General features: G+C 38.8%; 1 long non-coding RNA gene across 1 annotated transcript; it reads right to left on the bottom strand.

Moving 5' to 3' along the window:
* Positions 1-724: 724 nt before the first annotated feature.
* LOC138141789 (uncharacterized) lies at positions 725-19,047 on the bottom strand. Its single transcript, XR_011163262.1, has 2 exons — positions 18,960-19,047; positions 725-1,645 (listed from the first exon to the last, which is right to left on the bottom strand). It is a non-coding gene; the product is annotated as an uncharacterized lncRNA (long non-coding RNA).
* Positions 19,048-23,015: the final 3,968 nt, after the last annotated feature.

Here is a 23,015-nt window from a genome sequence, read left to right as displayed (position 1 = left end):
TTTGCTATCTGCTAAATTCGTCTTTAAAAATTTGGCCTTGTTGCTTCCCCAATTACAGTGACCTTTTTTTCCTGTTTTTAAAGGGATCGTTTTCTTTATAGTTTTATGGATGAAAGACCATGGTTTTGAACTGTTTCCCATTTATCCTGTGAAAATGCTTTTTATAGGTTTGAATGTGGACCACAAGGCAAGATCTGAAAAGAGTTATTTAAAAAGTTGCATGAGACAGCCTAATTAGTACTTCCCCCATGAGGGCTTTGGAGGACAGGTGCTCTCTAAAATGTATGGTGGTGTCATTTATTGGTAGGATTGTTTCTGTATCTCAGTGACAACAATGTACTTGTAAGGCAGGATTGAGAAGGTGACCAATTATTAGTTGTTACTTTTAAGAGGATATTGGTGGGGAAAGCAGTGCTAACAGAATTTGTTTAAAGAAAAACAAAAACCCCTGTACCTAGAGTCAGCTTGCCATCCTGAGAATTACATTGAATATGAAGGAAATTGATAGTAAAATAGGTGGTAGACCACCTATAATACAATATAATACAAGCCAATATTAATATATGATAAAATATGATAAATTTGCCTTTATTGTAATGTTTCAAGCTTATTCTAGTCATATTTAGGAGTATAATAGAAAATATCATGATTTTTCCTTTTCTTTCTAACATGATATATTGAGACAAAGGACAAAAGTCTAGAGTGTTCCTTTATTTATATCAAGTTTTCTTTTTTAAGCAATTGGGGTTAAGTAACTTGTTCAAGGTTCCATAGCCAGTTATTTTGAGTGGGTGCCACACAAAAATCTGAGGCCTGAACCGATCCTGGGTCTCCCAACACCAGGGCCAGCGCTCTTACTCACTGCGCCCCCTGGCCACCCCTATATCAAGTTTTCTTAAGTCTAACTTTGCAAAAAAAAAAAAAAAAGTTGGTAGCATTCAAAAGCTTATAATGATGGACCTTTGTAAGTGTGGTTTATATGTATATAAGAATTCATGCCTTGATATCTTTGCATCTCTGGGTGACAAGAGGCATATATATACACACACATGCACACACACACACACACACACACACATACACACACACACACACACACACACACACACAGAACAATGAGCCAAAAATCTTTCCAGGATGTCAGTGGGCCCAGCTCCTAAGTGACAGCTATATCCCCTCTGATCCATAAATATAACAAATCTATGTGCAAATGCAGAAAAATGCACATCCACTGATAACCTTAGACACATCTGGGATCTTGGAGACTCTTTGTGTCCACTTTGACTTTGGCTTTTGCAGCTGCTGTTTTCCCTGTGTTGTCTTCAGGGCAGTTTCCTGTTGCCATAGCTGATGGCCTGCCCGCGCCTGCCTGGTCTTTTCAACTGTCAACACTCCCAAGTCGGCTGCAGTGGTCAAATGGTTGTTAATGAGATATAGCAGCTGGGTAGGGGTGAACCACTGAGATGGATAAAGGAATGCCGCTGGTGCAGGAAGCGATGCCTTTTGAATCTTTTCAGCCGGGTGAAAGCTTTCGAATCAAAGAGGGTATGTTGTATTCATTAATAAACCCAAGTTCCCATACAGCCACATTCAAGTCAGCAGTTTAACTTTGCATCAGACAGGTGAATTTTCACCAGATTTTACCCTGAAAGACAATGAACAAGAAAACAAGGCTTTAGTTGGGGACAAAGCAGCACTTCCTCATCTGGGATTCTGACTGGACTGCTAACCAGGCAAGGGATGATGTATTTCGTATTTCTTTTTTTTTTTTTATTTGCTGCTTTGTATCAATGTGTGTGTGTGTGTGTGTGTGTGTGTGTGTGTGTGCATCCACACTCACAACAGCCCATTTGGGGCTTCCTCTTGGACCTTTTAGACTTAACTTTTTCTTAGCACCACACCCCCCAAAAAAACAAAACAAACCAAAACAAAACAAAACAAAAACCCTTGACTTCAAAAAAAAGAAAATAAAAAAAGTGAAAAATATGAGTGAACCACAGGCAAGGCTGATTGGCTGATTGGCCAATATTGTTTATGTTCAGACACATCAGAATCTCTCCTCTACTACACAATTTCTAGCTAAAATTAATCGGTGAAGGGGGAGGGGGATTATTGTACTGGCAGCACCAAGGAGCTGCCCAACAGCTGAGGAAAACCTGGCAAAGAAGACATTGAAAAGCAACAAACCAACAGGGAGGCCTGCAGTTGGTGTAGAGGGAAGGGGTATTTATTTTTATTTATTTTTAAAGAGCATTTTCTGGAACACTGAACACATGGGAAATGAAAATAACCAAAAAAAAAAAAATAGCAGAAAAACAAATGGGCCAGTGTTTATCTTGGGGCTTGCTGAAAGCAGCCTGGATAGAAGAAGAAATTTTAGAAGGAAGAAAAGGCAAATTGGACCAAGTATCACTGAGATGTGGAGATATAGGCTTCTTACATTCTCATCTTCCTCCATTTTTCCCATGGTCTTGTGGATTAACTGATCATTTTCGATGGCCATGAAATACTTTATCAACTATAAACTTTATCTCAGGCTATGTTTGTATAATACAAAGTAAAGGTAAGATTTGCTTACCAGTTTGATCGGGCCATAGGGTCATAAGATCACCTACTTAGATGTGGAATGATGTTAGACATCATTGAGTCCATTTCATTATTGAAGAAACTGAGGCACAGAGAGGTTAAATGACTTGCCCAGTCACACAGCTAGTCAGTGTCTGAGGCAAAGTTTGACGACTAACCAAATTTCAAATGTAAAGTCAAAGATGTTGTTTGTCCTTTGTTCTTGAAGAGGATCATAGCTAAATATACAAACTAGCTATGTGACCCTAGATAAGTCACTTGACTTCTATCTGCCTCAGTTTCTTCATTTGTATAATGGGGACAGTAATATTGCCTACCTCCCAGGGTGGTTATGAAGACACAATGATATAATATTTTTAAAGTACTTTGTAACCCTCAAAGTACTACAAAAGTCCTAGTTATTATTATCAATATTCATACATATACATAAAATGATTATCTATAGAGTAAAGAAACATAAACCTACAATGGGGTAATTTTTTTTTCTGTTTTATTGCAATTTTAATGCATTCATGGTCAAATTGAACTTGGGCCTGTCTCTGAAGGTCCTGGGCTTGGAGGGCCCACCTAAATGCTGTGGCTGACTTCTGTTCTATGAGGCCCAGTGAATGATTTGTTTAAAACTGAACTTCTAATCCATACAACTCATGATCTGACATCCTAAAGTAAAGCATGGAAGTAAGCAGTCATTAAGACCGTTGACAGCAAAAGAGCAATTTCTCTGCTTCCTTTTGAGTAGAACTCAGGTGTGTGCATGTGTGCACGTGTGTACTCGTTTCCATATGTGCATGCGTGTGTGTGTGTGAAAGAGGACAGAGATGAGAGATGGAGAGAGAAAAGAAGAGATATGTTCTCTCCCTGTGTGGCTTTAGGAAGAAAGAAAGGGGAAGGGAGAGCTGGGAAGTCTATTTTTATCATCATCATCATAAATGAAGGCACTTACACATTGCACTCCATCTAACAATAAGAGGTTTTAAACCCTTAAGGCTCTGGACGCTCTCATTCTACCATGTCTTATGTGCTAGACAAAAATGGGTAACCAGACTGTAAGTTCTGAGCCCATGCTTTGCTGGGATGCAAGATTTTTTTTAAGTACAGAGACAGAGTTATTATACCCTTTAAAAGGCCTTCCCAAGGATATGTCAGCACACCGATCCTTTGTTCTGCCAATATAGTCTAGGCAATAATAACAGCATTTAGGGTTGGACTAGAGGTAAGTGAATGAGGAATAGGAAAAAAAGTTGTCTGGCAATTATGAAATAGGCCCCTGGCTGAAGTCTACAGAAAAGATACCCACTCAGACCTCAGAGAATCTTCCTTTTATTTGGAGAACAGAAGATAACAGCAACAATTCACATTTTGCACAGATCTGAAAACTCACATGAATGAATAAAATAAAATTTTATTAAGTATTTACACCAGATACTGATCTAAGCACTGGTAATAGAAATATAAAAGTGACGCCATCCTTGTAAGTATTTTTTTGCTATTTGGAGGGTAGAAGGTAGGGCAATTGGGGTTGTGACTTGTCCAAGGTCACATGGCTAGTTTTTGTGTTGTGTCTGAGGCCGCATTTGAACTCGGGTCCTCCTGACTCCAGGGCCGGTGTTCTATTCACTGTGCTCCTAGCCACCCCTGTAACTTTCATTCTAATAGTAATATCTATATATTTTGCTCTTTAAATAAGCCAGATAAGTAACTTCCAAATGTTTCATCTTTGACAGTGTGAGTCACTAGGATATAACCACCAGAGAGGGCAACTGGCCATTGGCCTAATGGGGTGTGGAATAAGCTGCATAATATAGAAATAATAACATGCCACTGACATCTTGGGAATTTGCCTGGCTTGTTTGGCAGAGTCAGTCCTACCCTGATGGTATCCTGTAATGACTAGTACACTCTCATGAACCTGAAGAATAGAGAATTTAGATCTGCAAAGGGCCCTTCCCCCCTTTTTCGGATGAGGCCCTGAGAGTTTAAGTAATTTGCCCAAGGTGTGACAGGAAGTAAAGAGCAGGTCCAGAATTCAAGCCCAGGTCTTGTTACTTCAGGCCCCACTACACCAAACTGCCAAGAAAGGACTCCAATAGGCTCTCTTTCTGATAAACTCACATGAGAGGACTTCCTTCACATCTGGGTAGCCATTCGTTCTTCAGCTACTTGCATAGACTGCACTGTGGTGGATTTCCTTGAGATTTATGCTTTACTAAGAAATGTAAAACTTCTCTCTCACTTCCATACCAGAACAGTTTCCATATTAAAAACCAGAATACGTTCTTCAGAGCACACGTGGGATTTGCATATATTTGGCAGTTGAATTTGACTTTACTTCATTCCCCATCTTCTCACTATTCCTCTCCTCTCCCCACTAGACTTGCGTGTGTGTGAGTGTGTGTATGTATGTGTGTGTGTGTGTGTGTGTGTGTGTGTGTGGTTGAGGAGGTTTTGACTTAAAACTGAAAATATTCTAAGTGACAAGTAAGTAGCCCCTTCTCAAATAAAACCTGCAATAACATGCCTGGATTACATTAAGGAATGCTGGAGGGGATCCCAAAAACCAGTGTTTGAACAGTCAACCTGACAGATTCCGGAGAGACCATTGAAAGGGCTCCAGTTACCGAGCTGTCTTAAAGCTAATCAGTGTAATCCGCATGACAGTACATTGTCTGACTGCAGGAACGCACTGCACCCTCACTGCAGGAGCAGGAAACTGGGCAACCTGTGTAGGCCGTGCCCCAGCCAGCCAGGGAAGAAAGCAATTGCTCAAAAACCCTGCTTATGCTTTTGGACAAAGCCTACAGTGAAGTGCCATACAGGGGCTGAGCGAGCTTAGATTTATGGGAGGGAGGTAAAGGATGCAAAATGGAGAGTGAAATCTAGCGGGAGAACAGTCATGGGTGTGGATTTCAGGGCAGTAGAATAAGAAGGGTCTAGCAAAATGTTTGAACAAACATCTGAACAAAGAATGGGCTTTTCCAGACGATCCATTTCAACTGTTCTCAAGTGTACAATCTGAAAAACCAAAGGAAGAAATTGTTATACCTTTGGGGTGGAGTCCTAAGCCTTCCTTCCTGTGGTTTTTGAGACTGCCCAATTCTAACAGTTCATTGTAACCCTTTTTAGGTAGCTAAACTGAGGCACTAAGGACAATAGGGAGAAACATAGGAATCAGAGCTAGAAGAGACTTTCAGATAATCTAGTCCAGGAATTTTTAATCTGGGGCCCAAGGACTTGTGTTTTGCTTTGTTTTATTTTGTTTTTGCTAACCAGATTGCAATATAATTTGCTTCCTTTGTAAACACACATATGCATATACATGTGCATATACATATATATATACATATTATTTTATGCATTTAAAAATCTAATTCTGAGAAGAGGTCCAAAGGTTTCAACAGAAATGCCCAAAGTATCCATGTTAAATAAAGGTTAAAGAATCCCTGATCAACCTTCTTATTTTACTCATGAGGAAACTTGCCCAAGATTATATGAGGAATAATAACAGAACCAGGATTTAAACCCAGTCTTCTGGTCCCAGATCCAGTCCTTTTTCCATATTACCAAACGAACCCACTGGTTTGCTAAGTTTTCTCCAGCATGAATCTGACTGGACCTTGGTCTCTTCCCATATCTCTTCTCCCTCTTCGTTCTCCTCCTTCTTCATGGAACTAATAAATTCCTTTTCCATTCTTTCTCCCTTCTACTCAGGGATATCTTTCTAATGTTTAAAAGCTAGATTTTTGTTTTGTTTTGTTTTGTTCTGTTTTTAAACTAAAGCCCACGCTTTGGAATTCTTGATGGAAACTATTTGATCAGAAAAAAATGGGTCCATGCATCCACTATGCCTCTGCTTCATTTCAGGTCACTCTGACCATCAAAATGAAAGGCAAAGCCTTGGGTCAGATAACACAGTATATGCTATATTTGTATATATTTGTCTCACATAGATATAGCCAGAGAGAAACAGAAAAGTATTTGCATTAAACAGCTAGAGAGGAAAAGTAGAAGAGGAAGACATTGAAAATGAGAGAGAGAATCTGGGTTTTCTCCATGATTTGGGGTTGGCTTTCATGTTTGCATGATACCAGATGGCATACAATCTGCATTAACTTAAGTAGCAAGATGGCCCTGTTGGCTATCAGTACAGGCCCCAGTTAGATTACTCTTCCTTATCTCTTGTTCAAAGCCCTACTTCAAAGGAATACTTTCAGCTATTCAAGAGTGCAGCTGGAGTCCTGTAATGCCATGGAGAAACTCAAGGATAGAGAAAACATGGAAGCATTCTTTCTTACCGTGAAAGTTGAGTTGCTGCAAATTAAAGAGAAGAAAAGAAGGAGCATTGGTGGTAGGAACGCAGAATAACAGAGTCCTGGGTGCCATGGAACTAATGAGTAAGTAAGGAATAAAGAAAGCCCTAGAGAGCATTGAGAATTTAAGTAAAATAAAAATAACTAAAAATTAAAAATAAGCCAAAGAAGGTATGGTACTCTTAAAGCCAAGAACTTCTATTTAGACAGACTGAACCTATAGATAACTTTGGTAAAATGACAGCCCTGACTGTAGCAAAAATTCATTTTGCCCCAGTAATTCTTAGTGACCAGCTGATCAGTTAGCAAGTATTTATTAATTATCTACTGTGTGCCAGACACTATGTCAGGCTCTGAAGAAACAAAGAATGAAATAAGCCTTCCAATCTACTTCCATGCAGGCCCATTATAACACAGCCTCGACTGGGATGGTAACACTATAGGAATGGTCACCCATCTGGACCAATTTTGTTTGGGCTACTCACATCCATTTTGTTGGCTGTATGTAGACAATGTCTAGAAACTAAGCAAAGCCAAAACTTTTAGTCAATTCACTGCAACATTCAACAAATCCATTGTTATTGAACTAGAGACTTTGTTGTCAAGAGCGTATTAGATTTAGACCTGGATCTTATACTATCCTGGCACTTATACTATCTTCAATAAGTGTGAGTCTCTGGGTCTTTATCTCCTCATCCTTAAAATGAGAGGCAGTGGAGTAAATGAGCCCTGATGTCCCTTCCAGGCCTAAATTCTATAATACTCACAGATACCCTTGACCTTTTTTATGTCATGATTCCCTTTGGCAAGATGGCAAGGCCTATGGGCTCCTTCTGTGAGAATAATGCTTTTAAATGCATAAAATAAAATACCATAAATAGTATTTCAAAGGATTGAAATATAGTTATCAAAATTAAAGAAAAAAAATTTCACAGACCCCCAGTTAAAGACCCCATCAGTATAAGAAAAACAAATCTTAATAATAAATTACATTTATATAATGATTTAAAGCTTATAAGGCATTTGTCATTTGAGCCTCACAACAACCGTGTGAGGTAGATACCAGAGGTATTATTGTCTCCTGATGAGGAAACTGAGGCACAGAGACTTTCCCATGGTTACAGATCTAGAAAGTGTCAGGGGATAAGGTTTGAATCTCAGTTTTCCTGACTCTATAACTAGCATTCATTGTGTGCCAAGTACTCTGCTATCGACTGGGGATACAAATAGATCAGTGAGACAGTTCCTGCTCTCAAGGAATTCACTCTCTAAATAGTAAAGATGACACATATAAGAGAGTGCACATTCAGGGATAGTGGCAAGGCCTGGCAGTCTGAGGTCAGATCCATCTAATGTGCCATGATGCCTCCTATATAACAGGAAGATGAAAAAAAACACACAATGAGTTGTCTGGTAACAGAGAAATAATCCCATAAAGTAGAAACTGAAAAATATTTATCATTATTTATTGGATCTTAATAATATGTTAAGAGGTAACATAGAGGACTAGAGAGTAGTCTGGAGTTAGGAAGACACGTATTCAATCCTATCTCTGACACAGAACATCACTAACCCTGGGAAAGTCTACCTTTTTTCAGGCAACTGTAGCAGCAAGCACCCCAAGCGTCCTCAGGGTTTGCAGCTACCACAGGTTCTTGGATCTGCTTTGCTAAAGGAAAGCAACTCAAAATGGGTTAACAAGGTTACTTTAATCAGTCAGACATATATCGTTTACCTTATTCAGGAGAAAAGGTCAGCACCCTGAATCTCAAAGTATACAGGCATAATTATCAAGACAGAAACAGATCAAGTAGACAGATTTCCAAACTGTCCAACCATTACATCCATACCCAGTCAACATCTGGGTTTCCACATTCTGGGTTTTTCAAAGCCGGGGGACTCTCAACAACGGCTTCCCAGAATTCAGATCAAATCACAGAACACTTCTCAAAGTGAGTCCCAAAACAAAGCTACACATCAGGGCTTATATAGCCTTCTCCTGGCTCAGAGAATGTAACAACCTTATTGACCCACTGGCCAATCAAAAAGTATCTACTGAAAAACAAGCCTCCCACCCCAGGTTCCAGGTGCACTTTAGCCTAGGGGCAGGGAAGATCTTTAAATCTGCATTTCCATTACAGCAACTCTCTCACACTCTAGATTACAGAGCAGGTGTAGGTTTCCTTTTTATGAGTGCATTAGTTTCCTCATTGCAAATCCCCTATATCTGTGAAATCACAATTGCATTTTTAAAAAACCCAGTAATATGTTAGGCCCTAAAGGGGTAGGCACACAAGACAGCTAGGTGGTACAGTGGATAGAATTCCAGGCCTGAAGTCAGGAAGACTCATCTTCTTGAGTTCACATCTAGCCTCAGACATTTACTACCTATGTGATCCTGGGCAAGTCACTTCATCCTGTTTGCCTCAGTTTCCTCATCTGTAAAATGATCTGGAAAAGGAAATGGCAAACTACTCCAGAATCTTTGCCAAGAAAACGCCAAATGGTGTCAAAAGAATCAGACACAACTGAAAAATGACTGAACACAAACAAAAAGGTATACAGAGTCTAGCTTGAGTTGTACCTTCTAAACTAAAACAGCAGAAAAAGGATATTTCATTTTTCAATAAGGTATTACAATTTATCCCAATATAGCTAAGCTTTGGTAGGCTAATAAAACCATCAATAGGAAGATCAATGACTTTAAGGAACCATATTTTCTAGTGCTGTGACAGCCAGGAAGTTCTCTTTAGGAAAATACCCATCTGTTGGAAGGAGTTTCTTTCATCCCTCAGCCTTAGTCTTGAGTTGTGTTCTTCTCAGACCAGTGTCTTTGACAGTCAAGTGATATATTGTTTTCCAACACACCTTCTTGATGTATCTGATAACCTTTGCCCAGTAATACACACAGCTTGAGGATGATGTCATCATACAAAATGTTTACTTTGTAGGTCAGTTTCTAAGAATCCATTCTTTGCTTCCACACCCCTTTTCAAACCTTGTCTAATGTTTCCAGCCACAGAAGCCATCAGCTACTCAGCAAGCAGATACCAGAAGAGGGGAGGAGACTTCTCCCAGAGTCAACCATAAGAGTTTCCCCAAGTCAGGTAACACTTCAGGGAATTCCAACAAAAGCCAACATTTTATTTCAATTTCTGCAATCCGATTGGTAAATCAAGATATATGATGGTTGGGGCATAGGACCTACTGGACAAAAAAATCGTTTGTGGGATAAGAGTGAATGAATGATCAAATGAATGAATGAAAAGGCATTTGTTAAGCATTTACCATGTGATAAGCACTGTTATCCACTAGGGATACAAATATAAAAGTAAGACAGTCCCTTGTCTCAAGGATTTCACACACTAAATGGGGGGAGGGGAGCATCATGCAAAGGAGGGTTCGACTGCAAGGAGGCTAAAAAAGCCTGGTGGTCCTCAGGGTGCACTAGCAAGCCGGATGGCAATGCCTGGAGGTCTAGATAACAAAATGGCAAGGCAAATAAGACTTAAGAATGCCAAGATTTTGTTTTCAAAGAGTTACCACTCACAGATTGGCCTTTCTGCATAGGAGGCTTCCATTCCATCACAATTCTTAGTCATCAGTTCTGAGGTATTGGGTGATACTCACAGCATATTTATCTCTCTTTTTTCCTCTCAGGATGATGTAGTTTTTTATCCTCAGAGTGGGTCAAGGGGCATAAAATGAAAGGAAGTTTGCAGTTATCACAGCTTCACTCACTTCACACTGCAAAGTGAGTCACACTGGATAAATTGGGTCACAATCCACTTAGTGGCTGAGTTATCCCAATTCACCTTATTTTTATTAGAGGAAACACGAAAAGTTTCTGATTCATTTTGTCCTGGGTGCATACGACTTATTCTGAAAGCAGGTAACCTTTTCCTGTATATGAAACTGTTCTGGACATTGCTCTTGGTAGAGATACCAGGGTTTAATTGATTCCCCTTCTCAAACACTAGATTCTATCAATTTTTTTTAAGCAAATGATTAATAGGATTCTAGGTTAGGCTGAATCTCACTCAATAATTAGAGATAGATTTGCTGAGAAAAGGAGAGAAAGACATAATAAATATTATAAATTTATAAGCATAATATATATAAATATAAATAATAACTATTATTTGGATGTTGGGGAAAATTGCTAGACAAGCATAAGCATGCAAATGTATAAAAATGATTTCAATAAACTAAAGACACAATTCTTAACAATTCAACTGAATTCAGTAAGAAGTTATTCTTATTGAACCTGCATGTCTAAAGTAATTTCTAAGTTTGGTCGATTATAAAAACAATAGGAAAAATAATCTCAAAAAGAGAAGAGTAAAATATGGACACAGATACAGAAATACAGTACAAGACCCTGTAAGAGGCCCCTGGATGGTTTGGAGTAGGAGATGATTGTGAAATTTTCGATGTGATTATTTACACCATAGAAATTAGCAAACATTACAAATCAGGGTTTGATTTATTGTTTTGTTGATTGTCTAGACATAAGAAAGTGATGGGGAAAATATTAATTATGCAAGTTAAACTTTAAAATGTGTCCTTCATCCCATTTTTTTCCCCTAGAGACCCAGTTGTTAAACATTTACCATCATACTCCTGGAGATAAGGAAGTAGTATCAAATAAGATGGGTGAAGAGGAGAGGTTTCCCATAGTGAAGAGGGAAGGAGAAAGGGAATAAGTATTTCCATAGCCCCTTCTATGGCCCAGGCACTGTGATAAGCACTTTTATAAATATCTCATTTGCAATCTCACTACAATCCTACTAGGTTGGCACCATTATTATCTTAATTTTACAGCTAAGGAAACTGAGACAAGCAGAGATTAAGTGACTTGCTCAGGGTCACACAATAAGTGTCTTCCTGATTCCAGGACCAGAGTCACTGAACCATCAGCTGTTTCTGTCTCCATAGAACAGTGGTCTCTAATTTTTTTTTAATCACACACTACTATCAATAAAAGGTTTGATCACAACCCCTACATGTGTGTATTATTTTTTAATTAAACATAAAATTGATATTCAAAAGGATGAAATAAAGCAAAATAATTTTTGATCCTAGAATCAATGAAGTGTTGAGTTTATTGCATAGGAGAATGGCAGGTTTAGGTTTATCATTTTTGCAATTATATAAAAGGATGGTTTAGGGAAGGGAAACACTTAAGTCAAAGACAACAATTTGGAAAGCTATTCCAATAGTTCAAGCAAGAGGTGATAAGGCCTAAGGTAGAAGCAGTGTAATTAGAGAGAAAGGGACAGATGAGACAGATGATGTTCAACTGATTGGCTTTATGGGGTGAAAGAGAGTGATGTGTTCAGGACACCATGGCTGTGAACCTAAGTGACTAGAAGGATGGTGGTACCCAGAAATTTGGAGGTGTGTAGAAAAATGTAATGTAATGAGATCTGTGGGAAGATCACATTCACACCCTGCCAATTTACTCTATGCTATTAAAAACAAATAGTAGGGAAGAGTTATAGTTCATTGGTCACTGCCCTCGAGGGTGGCACCTACCACAGCCAGAAAATGATCTAGGGAGAGGGTGTGAAATGTGCTGGGTGGGGAGCTCTTGTGAGTTCCTGGGTCGTGGTTAGATAATAGTCACCCTGAGGAGCTGACTCAGGGGAACAGCCAAGAAGGGTTGTTGGTAAGAGGGGATGGAATCGGGGTAAAGTTGAGTGATAATAAATAAAGGGGGTGCTGTAGTTGGGTTTGTTGGGAATAGATAAGATTTGGCAACTGATTAGTTTGGGAGATGTGAGGGAGAATGAAGAGTTGAAATTGACTCACACATTTCAAACCTGAGTGGCTGGAAGGACAGTGGTATTCTCAGCAGAAATAAGAAAATCGGGGCGAAGGATGGGTTTAGGAACAAAGATAATTTCCAGGTGGACCTGTTGACTTTGAGGGGGAAAAATGAGATCTGGTGTAGGAATACCCAACAGGTGTTTGGCGACGTGAAACTAGAACTCAGGAGAGGGATAAGATATATACATGTATATATATATAAAGCTTCAAGCTGTTTGATAAGATGATTCTTCAACTCATTGGGGCTGGTGAGGTGGACAAGAGAAAGGTTTTATGGGGGAAAGAGGAGAGACTCTAGATGGAAACTTGAATTACAGCCATGCTTAGTGGGCAGGACAGAGGTGATGATCCAGCACTTCACATGTATTATCTTCATTTGTTCCCCACAACAATCCTATGAGGTATGTGACCTTATGATGCCCCAGTAAAATAAGAACATTTTACAGATTAGGAAACTGAGAGTAAGAAAAGTTAAGTGATTTGCCTGGGGTCTTACAATTGGTAAGAGTCTGTGGAAAGATTTGAACTCAGGTCCTCCTGACACTAAGTACAAGAGCCCTCTATCTGCTGCATTACTTAGCTGCCCCAAGGGAAAGAAAGAGGGGCTTTGATCCATCCATAAGAAAATAAAGAGTAAGAGAGGTACTAACAGATTGCTATACCTCCCCCTAGAAAAAGAGAGGCTCCTGATAAGGTACTACTGTGTTTCCCCGATAATAAGACCTATCCCGAAAATAAGCCCTCCCCTTACTGTGTAAGATTCCTCTAAAATAAGCCCTCCCCCGAAAATAAGCCCTATTGAGATTGCTACTGTAGTGAAGGTGATCCCCCACGCTACACGCTACGTTACGGTACCCTCTGTATGCACCATCCCCCCCCCCCGGGTGAAACGCACGCCGCACTCCGAGCTGCATCCAATCAGAGCTGCAGCAGTAAGCGTGTCATCCTATTCTTCCCCTTTTTGATTTGCTTGCTGGAGCCATTGAGAGCAGTGCCGCAGAGGAGAGCTGAGGCAGGACAACATAAGCCCTCCCCTGAAAATAAGCCCTCTGGTGTTTTTCTTTCCAAAAAAAATAGTAAGACAGTGTCTTATTATCGGGGAAACACGGTATGGTTCTCCCTTATATCTTTTACAATACTTTTAGTAGAATGAACTCAAGTGTAAAGTGGTTTTCCTTCCTGCAAGAATCTCTAGAGTCTCTTATTTCACTCTTCCTGAGAGTTAGAATCAAAATTGTACCTTTTTTCCCCCAAGGACTTATTCAACTTCTGAGAGATCCCCCTGTTTAAGGAACAAATCAGTTTTGAAACCAAGAGGATCTTGCCTTCCAAGCAAATGAATGCCTTCTCTTCAATTACATCATATGCTATTACTTCCCTCTTTTCTGAGACCTGTTGTTATGTTCCTGTAGTATTCAATGGAATTGACATTTGCTAAAAAGAGATCAGCCTAGTAATCCCCATGGGGGAAAAGTAGGTGAATAATGACAATTATAAGCTGAGTAGACCATTAAATCAACCCAAGAGTACATATAGTTTGGACAAGCTCTGGAAATGGACAATGATCTGGGCCCAGAGTTGAATAGGAGAAGGAGATCAGACTGGATTGCATTTAGAAATTACACAGTGCTTTCCAATACGTGCTTTGTACAGTGTGGGTACTTAATACATTTTTGTTGAATTGGTTCTTCCTCCAATAGTTCATATCTTTGGTATGACACTCTATGGCTAAGTATGGAACATCAAGACCCTAGAAGAATTAAAATTGCAAGTAATTCAAAGATCATTTGAAAGACATGGGATGTGGGGCAGCTAGATGATGCAGTGAATAAAGTACAGGCCCTGAAGTCAGGAGGACCTAAGTTCAAATCCGACCTGAGACACTTAACACAAAACTAGTCATGTGACCTTGGGCAAGTCACTTAACCCCAATTGCCCTACCTTCCCCCTCCAAAAAGCAAAAGACGTGGGATGGATTAAGTAGGTTATAGCATATTACTAATGTTGATGACTTACCGGATCGCTATTGGTAATGTGCTATAGAATGACAAATCATGATTAGTAATGCTGGCTATTAGGAGGCCATAAAACAGTACATCAGTAACATCTATAACTGGAAAAAGCAATGAGCTACTTATATGATGATGGGCAGTGAGTTAGTACAATGTATAGAGTGCTGAGCCTAGAGTCAGGAAGACTTAGCTGTATGACCCTTGGTTAGTCACTTAACCCTGTTTCCTTCATTTTCCTCATCTGTAAAATGAGTTAGAGAAGGAAATGGCAAACTACTCCAATTATCTTTGCCAAGAAAACTATAAACAGGGTCAAGAAGTCAGATACAACTGAAACAACTAAACAACAGCTCATATAGTGAAAGTGAGAGGTGACAGGTAGAGAGCCTAAGTAAAGCACTGGTATCTGTGAACTATTTACAAAACCAGACCCTCCTCTTCCCATGAAAAAATTTTGGAAAGATATTAAAGAAAATCACACAGGATGAGATGGGAATGAATGGGTTGCCATTTATACTGGTAAAAAGCATAGAAATTTGTCTGGATCCCCAGAATTTGGCAAAATATTGTTCTGCCAGGAGCCAATTGAGAGAGAGAAATATTATTACACCAAAATATTCTGAATAGGCAGAAGGTAATGAAGAGACAGCATAATATAGTGGTTGCAGAGTTAGAGCATCTAGGTTCAAATAATTTCTCCAATGATTACTGGAACTATGTTCTTAAGCAAGTCACTCAACCTCCCTAGTCCTTAGTTTCCTAGTCTGTAAAATGAAAGATTGTAACCAAATGGCCTCTGAGATGCATTCAGTTCTAGATCTATGCTCCTAAGGTATCATTCAATAACTATACAATTGCTTAAGATAGCTAAGCAAGAAAGCTTATAACAACCCAATGAATATAATAACCCCATTTCATTTTCTTGCAGTAACACTTTACTAAAACTCTTTGACAATGGCCAGTGTAGCCAGATGTCTTTTCAATAGATAACTAGCTAATTGATTAAACTATAGCTATCATAAATCACGAAGATGGCCAACAGCTCAGAGTAGTCATACTGGGGGTCCTGTTTAGTACCAATAGACACATATCTAAAAGTAATATTTCTTTAGTCTTCTCAGACTATAATATATTCATTGAAGAGATTTTCCAGTATAGACATGCTCCATTTTAAAACCAGTATGCAAAAATCCAAACTTTATAAAACTGATCATTTAGAGGGTAGATAATGATACTACAAAAAGAGATTATTTGCTTTACAAAAGAATACATTACAGGGTTCCTTTTGAACCACACATTCACTTAGGGGACTAAAAATACAATTTACTTTGCAACACACAAATAACATGTCCAGAGTAAAACCACTGTATAAGGTAATAAACACCTTTAATACAGGTCCTTCATGAATACTCTAGGCCTACAAATCATTCTGCATGATGTACAGACATAAGGAAGGACAGTCCAGTAGCATCCAAATATTATATCTTAAAGATACTGAATCACACCCTTTCTTTCCAGACTTTCACAGCAAAACCACTGACCCCTAAGTTCAAAGAAAATCAAGTATCTCTATTCACTTTATTTTTAATGAATATATAAAACATTGACTCTAACCTACATACAAATTGCTTAACAGTAAAAGTTCAACTGTGGTATCCCACCTTTTTTTAATCTAGGGAGAATTTCATTTTCAAGTATCCAAGAATATTAAAACTATTCCAAGTATTTCGAGAGAGCTTTTGGCCCATGTCACCCAAGCTCAATAGCTAACAGTTGCTGCCACCTATAGGTCCAATCTGAAGGAGAAGATGTGGGACTTAGACCAAAGCCTTACTGATCTCAAAGCCTGACTCAAGCAATTAAGGTAGGTTTCTTTTCAGAGAAGCAGAAACAATTATTATTCATAGTTATAGTCACAGAATCAGGATATGACTTAAATATTAGATTATTTTGATCTACCACAGCCCCATAAATGATATAAACCTTTGCAACCTTTTCATTCCTAAGGCCATCTTAATGAGAGCTAATTAATGAGGATAAACAATCTTTCAGTCACATCCAATTCTAAAAGAGTCATAAAGGGATAGTAAATATCAAAATAATTGATATAAAAATATTATCTCCTAAGTCTATTCCTGTATCACAAAGAAGAAAGTATATTTCAAATGATGGATTCTCTTCCTTTTGAAATTATTAAATGATCTGTATGTTTAAAAAAAAAGGTAGAAAAGGAAATACAATACTGAACCTTCAAAAATGCAATTTAAAAAGCATGAAATTCAACTGGCTCAACAGTCAAAGAAAGATTTGGTTTGTAAGATCTGACCTACTACTATCAATTGACTTTGTGACCTTGGACAAGTCTCTGACTCTTTTGAAGCCTTGATTTCTTCATTTGTAAAGTGAGGGGGTGGATTAGATGATCTCTATGGTTCCTTTTAGCTGTAAAATCTTATTCTGAGCTATTTGGCCCTTCATAGTCTCCTTAATTCTCCACACTTGTATACTTGAACTAGACATGTATCTGGGAAGGGCAGGAAAAAAGGTCAGTGGTTACCCAGGGTGCTTTCCTAGCACACTCACTCCTTCTCCCCAAGGCACTCTGTATGTACCAAGATCATTCATTTCTGGTCTCTCCAATAGGGAGATCAACTGCTGCTGTTCTTTCAGGGGTGACCAGATCCACATGAGCTTCTCAAGCAGCTTTATGATAGTTTCAGAAAGTTCCGAGTTTAGATAAACCCTCCAGGGTCTACTCCAGCTATTTATACAAAGATCATCTGGAATATAGACACCACCTAACTTTTTTTTTTAAGCAATTGGGGTTAAGTAACTTGCTCAAGGTTACACGGCCAGGTGTTTCTGGGTGAGTGCTAAGTGTCTGAGCCTGGGATTCTATCTCCAGGTCATCCCAACACTGGAGCCGGTGCTCTTACTGAGCCACCTGGCCGCCCCTACCACCTAACTTTCAAAAATGCTCTTTGGAATTTAAAAAAAAAATGCCCATATATTTTTCCCAGTTCTCAGACTCTCAGACTCAGGAATAAATCCTGAAAAACTAAGAGAATAAATCTTTTATAAGGCTAAATAAGCAGGAGATTCTATGGAAAAGAGAATCCAAAGTTGATTCTTTCTACTACTATTGGCAATGCTGAAAAGCTGTGCACTTTGCTTTCTATGAGTCTCAATTTCCTCATCTACAAAATAGAGATAATAATATTTGACTGTTTATCCCACAGAGAGCCCATTAGGCAAATACTTTATAAAACTTAAGTACTGTGAAAGGATACATTATCATTATTTATCTTCTCTCACCCCTTCACCACTGTTGTGTTTCACCACTATCTGCCCTTCATTTCCCACTCTAGGAGCTTAGACTATGGAGATATTGAGAGTGTCCTTAGTACATTTTGAAAACTTATTCTTCCTTATGTATAACGATGCATCTAACAATACCAGTAACAAGAAACTTACTTGGAACTAATACTAAAGACTTGAAATTTCACTAGGACACCTCATCTTTCCTAGTCTTTTGGCAGGATTCCATAGTTTCCCCCTTTCTCCCCTCCTTCCTGTTCCTCTAATTCTCAATCCCAAGGCAGAAACAGTCCAAAAGTCCGTGAAAAGGGAAAAATAATGAAAACAAATGTTAACTAAACTTTCATAAACCTTGAAAAATGAGCTGTTCTGGTTCATTTCAAGTTTTTGGCAAAGGCTCAGGATCAAATGAAAACCGAGCTCACACATCCAGGAGTCGAGCAGGTTGTAAGCAATATACAATGAAATGAAGAACTAGATAATTATCCAGATATTTAAGAGAAAATAGGGCTTTTCTGACTTAATGAGAAGTTGAAGGAAAAGCAGGAAATTCTCAGAGATAGGTGATTTTCTCATTGCCCCTAATCTGAGTTATCAAAGTAAATCCAGCAAGAGTCTTCAAGCAGACAAATGCTACGGAAGTGAACAGCAGAATGATTGTGGGTCTTTTTCTTCTCCCATAGAACCTTCCATATCCTACATTGGGTTGTGGTTGTATACCCTATAATTCAGAGACCCACAAGGGCCCTCATGATTTGTTCTCATCTTGGGAGTTTGCCCCCAAAGGGTCAATTTCTCTTGCTTTGACTCTTTGTCCCTGCCTGAATTAACACAAAAAGATTTCCAAAATCAGACTGGGCATAGTTCACACCTAGGGTGTCCCAAATGTGGCTGGCAGGGTTACCTTCAGAAGTGATCCTCAAACGTATAATGTCTCAGGTTAGCAGACATAGGATAGAAGTTTATGTCTTCTCCCACAAAACTGTGTAACATGCAAAGAATTCATCAGCCATCTTGATCAAAGACAGAAAACAAAATATCCTGAGTACCTTTGTCATATTCATTGCATTTCACCCCCAGAAGATTAAAGCTACTTGTGGGACGCTAAAGAGACATTTCTCAGTCATCTCAAACTGTCACTATCTGAACTCATAAGGGCCTTGATCTCCTGGTCAAGCAGGGTATTTTTATCATTAGCCATTATACTATATGATGACCATCACAGGAGGTCATCATCTTCCCCAAGAATTATGATGACAAAGAAATTCTCTTGCTTCTGGTCAGTGTGCACCTGACACAGAAATTCTTGAATTCACAAAGTAGCCACCAATACAAAAAATATCCATTTCTCAGCATTTCACAGACAGAGACTTGAAGTCCCATTTCAGGCCCACTTTAACAAACATATGTTCCCATTGCTAAGGCTTGTGTTTTAATCCACCATTGCTCCTGAGGTCAAGGGCTACTAAATCCCTTTTTTCTACCCCTGTTTGAAGTCCAGGGGAAAAAAATTGTAATTCATTTTACAAACTACAGAAGGGGGAGGGTCTCCCATGAGAATCTACCTCCCTGACAGTTATTTTTCATCTTCCGCACAAATCCCCCCAGTTGGTGGGAACCAATCAGGAGTTTCCTGTGTCGTGTCAGCCTCAGAACAATGTCCCTCAGAACAATCAGAACCAGGGTGTAAGCCCCTTTCACTACAGGTACCCCAATCTAGCAAATTAGGGGTTTCACTTGATCATTCCTATTCAAGTTGTTTATGCATTTAGTTGCTTAGAGTAAAATTGTGCAGGTAGGAATAATGTATTATGTATAATGTATTATTTCTTATTTGGATTCCTTGTGGCACAAGCACAGTTACTCTCACACACAGCAAATAATACTAACCAGCATTTATTTAAGTATTCAATAAATATTTATTAAATGAAGGAATAGAATCTTTAGATTGTCTTTTTACCATGAATTAAGGAAAGGAAAACATATTTTTTTTCAGAACTAATAAAAGTGGCCTACAGGGTTGACAGAATAATTCATTAATGATTCTATGTGACCTCTACCTCCCAGAATAAAATGTAGCACCATTAATGTTTGATTTTTCTTATTTCAGTTAGAACTGACCAGAGGTATATATTTTTGGGAACACAATGTGTTAGTTAAGTAACTTGCCCATGTTCATATATTTAATATGTATCAGAGGATGGATTGGAACTCAGGTCCTCCAATTCCAATGCCAGGACTGCCTCTTGCTTGTATTTAGAAAAGAAGTTGCCCTATGATCAGGAAAAAAGGAAATTATTTAGGTCTTTTTTCTTTCTAGTTCTTAGGATTCTAATATAGCTCCTTTTGCAGACAACAGTGATAGGACTCACAGAATTATTTCAGACCTTGAAGGAGATGAAAACAGCACATTTTCATTGTTTCCCTCTCCCCTTTGGATGCAATTCAGAATAAGTGACTTGGTCAGGGTCACACAGTAAGTGTCTGAGATCACATTTGGACTCAGGTCCTCCTGACTCCTGGGCCATTGCTCTGTCCACTACATAATCAGCAAATTATCAAGGACAATTAAGGCTTAGGTAAACCATTCCTTTGTATATTAGGCTTCAGACATGCAACCAAGACAACGTGCTGGCAGAGACTTAGAATCATAAGAGGACAGACCTGAAAAGACTTTGTGATCACCTTGGAACAGAAACAAATATTTTGGTAATAAATAGAAAGCAGTGATATAATTAAATTATATAAGATTAGCAATTGTGACCATCTTTTCATCTTCTTTTGCATCTCCAAAATCTCTAAAAATATAAAAGACTTATTTATTCATTTATTCATTCGTTGAACAAATATTTAAGAGATTACTATGCACAATAAGGGAGATGCAAAAATAAATAAGACAACAGTACTTGATCAAGATCCTTACAATCTTGTAAATGGAGATAAGACTTTTGTACTAATAAATGTAATAATTATAATAAATGCACAAAGGGAGCACAGAGGGCTATGATTATTGTTTGTCATTTGTTCTCAAGATAAGTTGAGGGAGGCATAACTCCCACTTCTTATATTGTTTCCATTTTCTTTCTCAAGGAGACTAACCTTTGTAATGAAAAGGACAAAATAAAAATGCTTAGTAAGTAGTTGATATACAAAGTAAGTAAAGAGAGAATAATAATAATACTCAAATCACCTGGCCCAGATGAACTATATCCTTGGGTACTGAAAGAATTAGCTGACATGATCACTGAACCAGTGATTTCTGAGAGATTGTAGAGAATGGTAGAGATGCCACAGGCCTGTAAAGGGAGACTGTTATCCTAATTAAAAAAAAAAAAAAGGAAATGGAAGAGGGTGAAATCTGCAAACAGGTTGATGAGCTTAATTTCCATTCCTGTGGAAATCTAAGATGTTTTATTAAAGGCATCATTAGTGAACATTTTAAAAAGGAAATGGTAATGTCAAAGAAACAGCATGGCTTCATCAAGAACAAGTCAGGTGAAACTAACCTGATTTACTCTGCCAAAGATAGTAGGCATAACTAACACATTGAATGACAAAGTCAAGATCCACAAAGATTGTGACAGATTAGAAAATTAGATGGAGTTTAATATAGATAAATGTAAAAGTTTTGAACTTGGGTTTAATAAGCTGGTTTCACAAATATGAGATGGAGGTAATATTCACCCCAGAAAGTAATCGGTCTGACAAAGAACGGGGGCATTCTATGGAACATAAGCTTAATATGAGTCAATAGTGTTATGTGGCAGCCCCCAAAAGCTAATGTAATTTGGGAATGAAATAAGAGAAGAACAGCTTCAGGTGTAAGTTGCTAAGATCCTTCTGTACCTCTGGTCAAAGCACATCTAGAATATTGTGATCAGTTCTGGGTACCACATTTTAGGAAAAACATCCAGGGGAGTGTAACCAGAAGAGTGAACTGTCTTAAGCCCATGCCATGTGAAGATCAGTAAAAGGAACTGCAGGTGTTTAGTTTGAAGAAGAGAAGACTTATGGGGTACATGATGGCTGTCCTAAAGTACTAGAAAGGCATTTATTTGTGGAAAATGTGATTGGATTTGTTTCATTTGTCTCCAAAAAGCAGAATCAAGGTCAATGCGTACAGGTTACCAATAGACAGATTTATTTGTGATACCAGGAAAACTTCCTAATAGTTAGAGTTATCCAAAAGTGGAATGGGCTCCCTTAAAAGGCAGTGGGCTCTCGAGGCCTGCTAGAAAGGACTGGATCTTAGAACCATAGCTGTAAGTCTGGGAGGAACCAGACAGCTCATGTAGTCCAATTCCTTAATTTTACACATGAGGAAACTGAAATCTTGGGAGTTTTGATCATTTGTCCAAAGTCAAAGAAGACATAAATATCAGATATGTGAACTGAACACCTCCAACACCAGGAGCTCTGAAGAAAGAACCACAAAATCTATTGCCGCTTTTCCCAAATGTGGTCATCACTCTATAGGAATGAGGCACCAATGACCTAATGAGTTTCTAGCCAGAGACTTGTTCACATTTAAATGATGTCATTTCAGGGAAAATTTTATCACTTTTTTAACTTGAAGTTGGCCATCCCTGTCTTGTCATCTCCCCTCTCCTACTCTGCCTCTCTCCTACTCATTCTGCCCTAGATTTTCCTAGTGTCTGTAGTAAAAGTAGCCATCATCACTCTAAGAGTTAGAGTTACGGACTTGAAGAGGTACCTCCAATCTCCCTCCCCTGTTCTGCTGGTTGAATGACCACAGGGCTGGAAGAAGGTGTCCTAAGTGTTGCAAACTTTCCCTGGCTTCACATTTGGACACCTGCCAGTGCCTATTAGCTGTTCTGAGAGCCCAGATGCTGCCTGAAGAGCTGTCAGCTGTGCCTCAGAAGGTCAGGGCAGGGTGAAGACCCTAGTTAGGATCTCTGAACTTGTACACACTAGCAGTTGTTTGGGGTAGGGGGTGGGA

The sequence above is a fragment of the Petaurus breviceps genome, unplaced genomic scaffold, assembly GCF_028583685.1.
Source record: "Petaurus breviceps papuanus isolate PSGF00001 unplaced genomic scaffold, PetGlider_PUasm1.0 90491, whole genome shotgun sequence".
NCBI lineage: Eukaryota > Metazoa > Chordata > Mammalia > Diprotodontia > Petauridae > Petaurus > Petaurus breviceps.
This window is presented reverse-complemented; position numbering and strand designations above follow the sequence as displayed.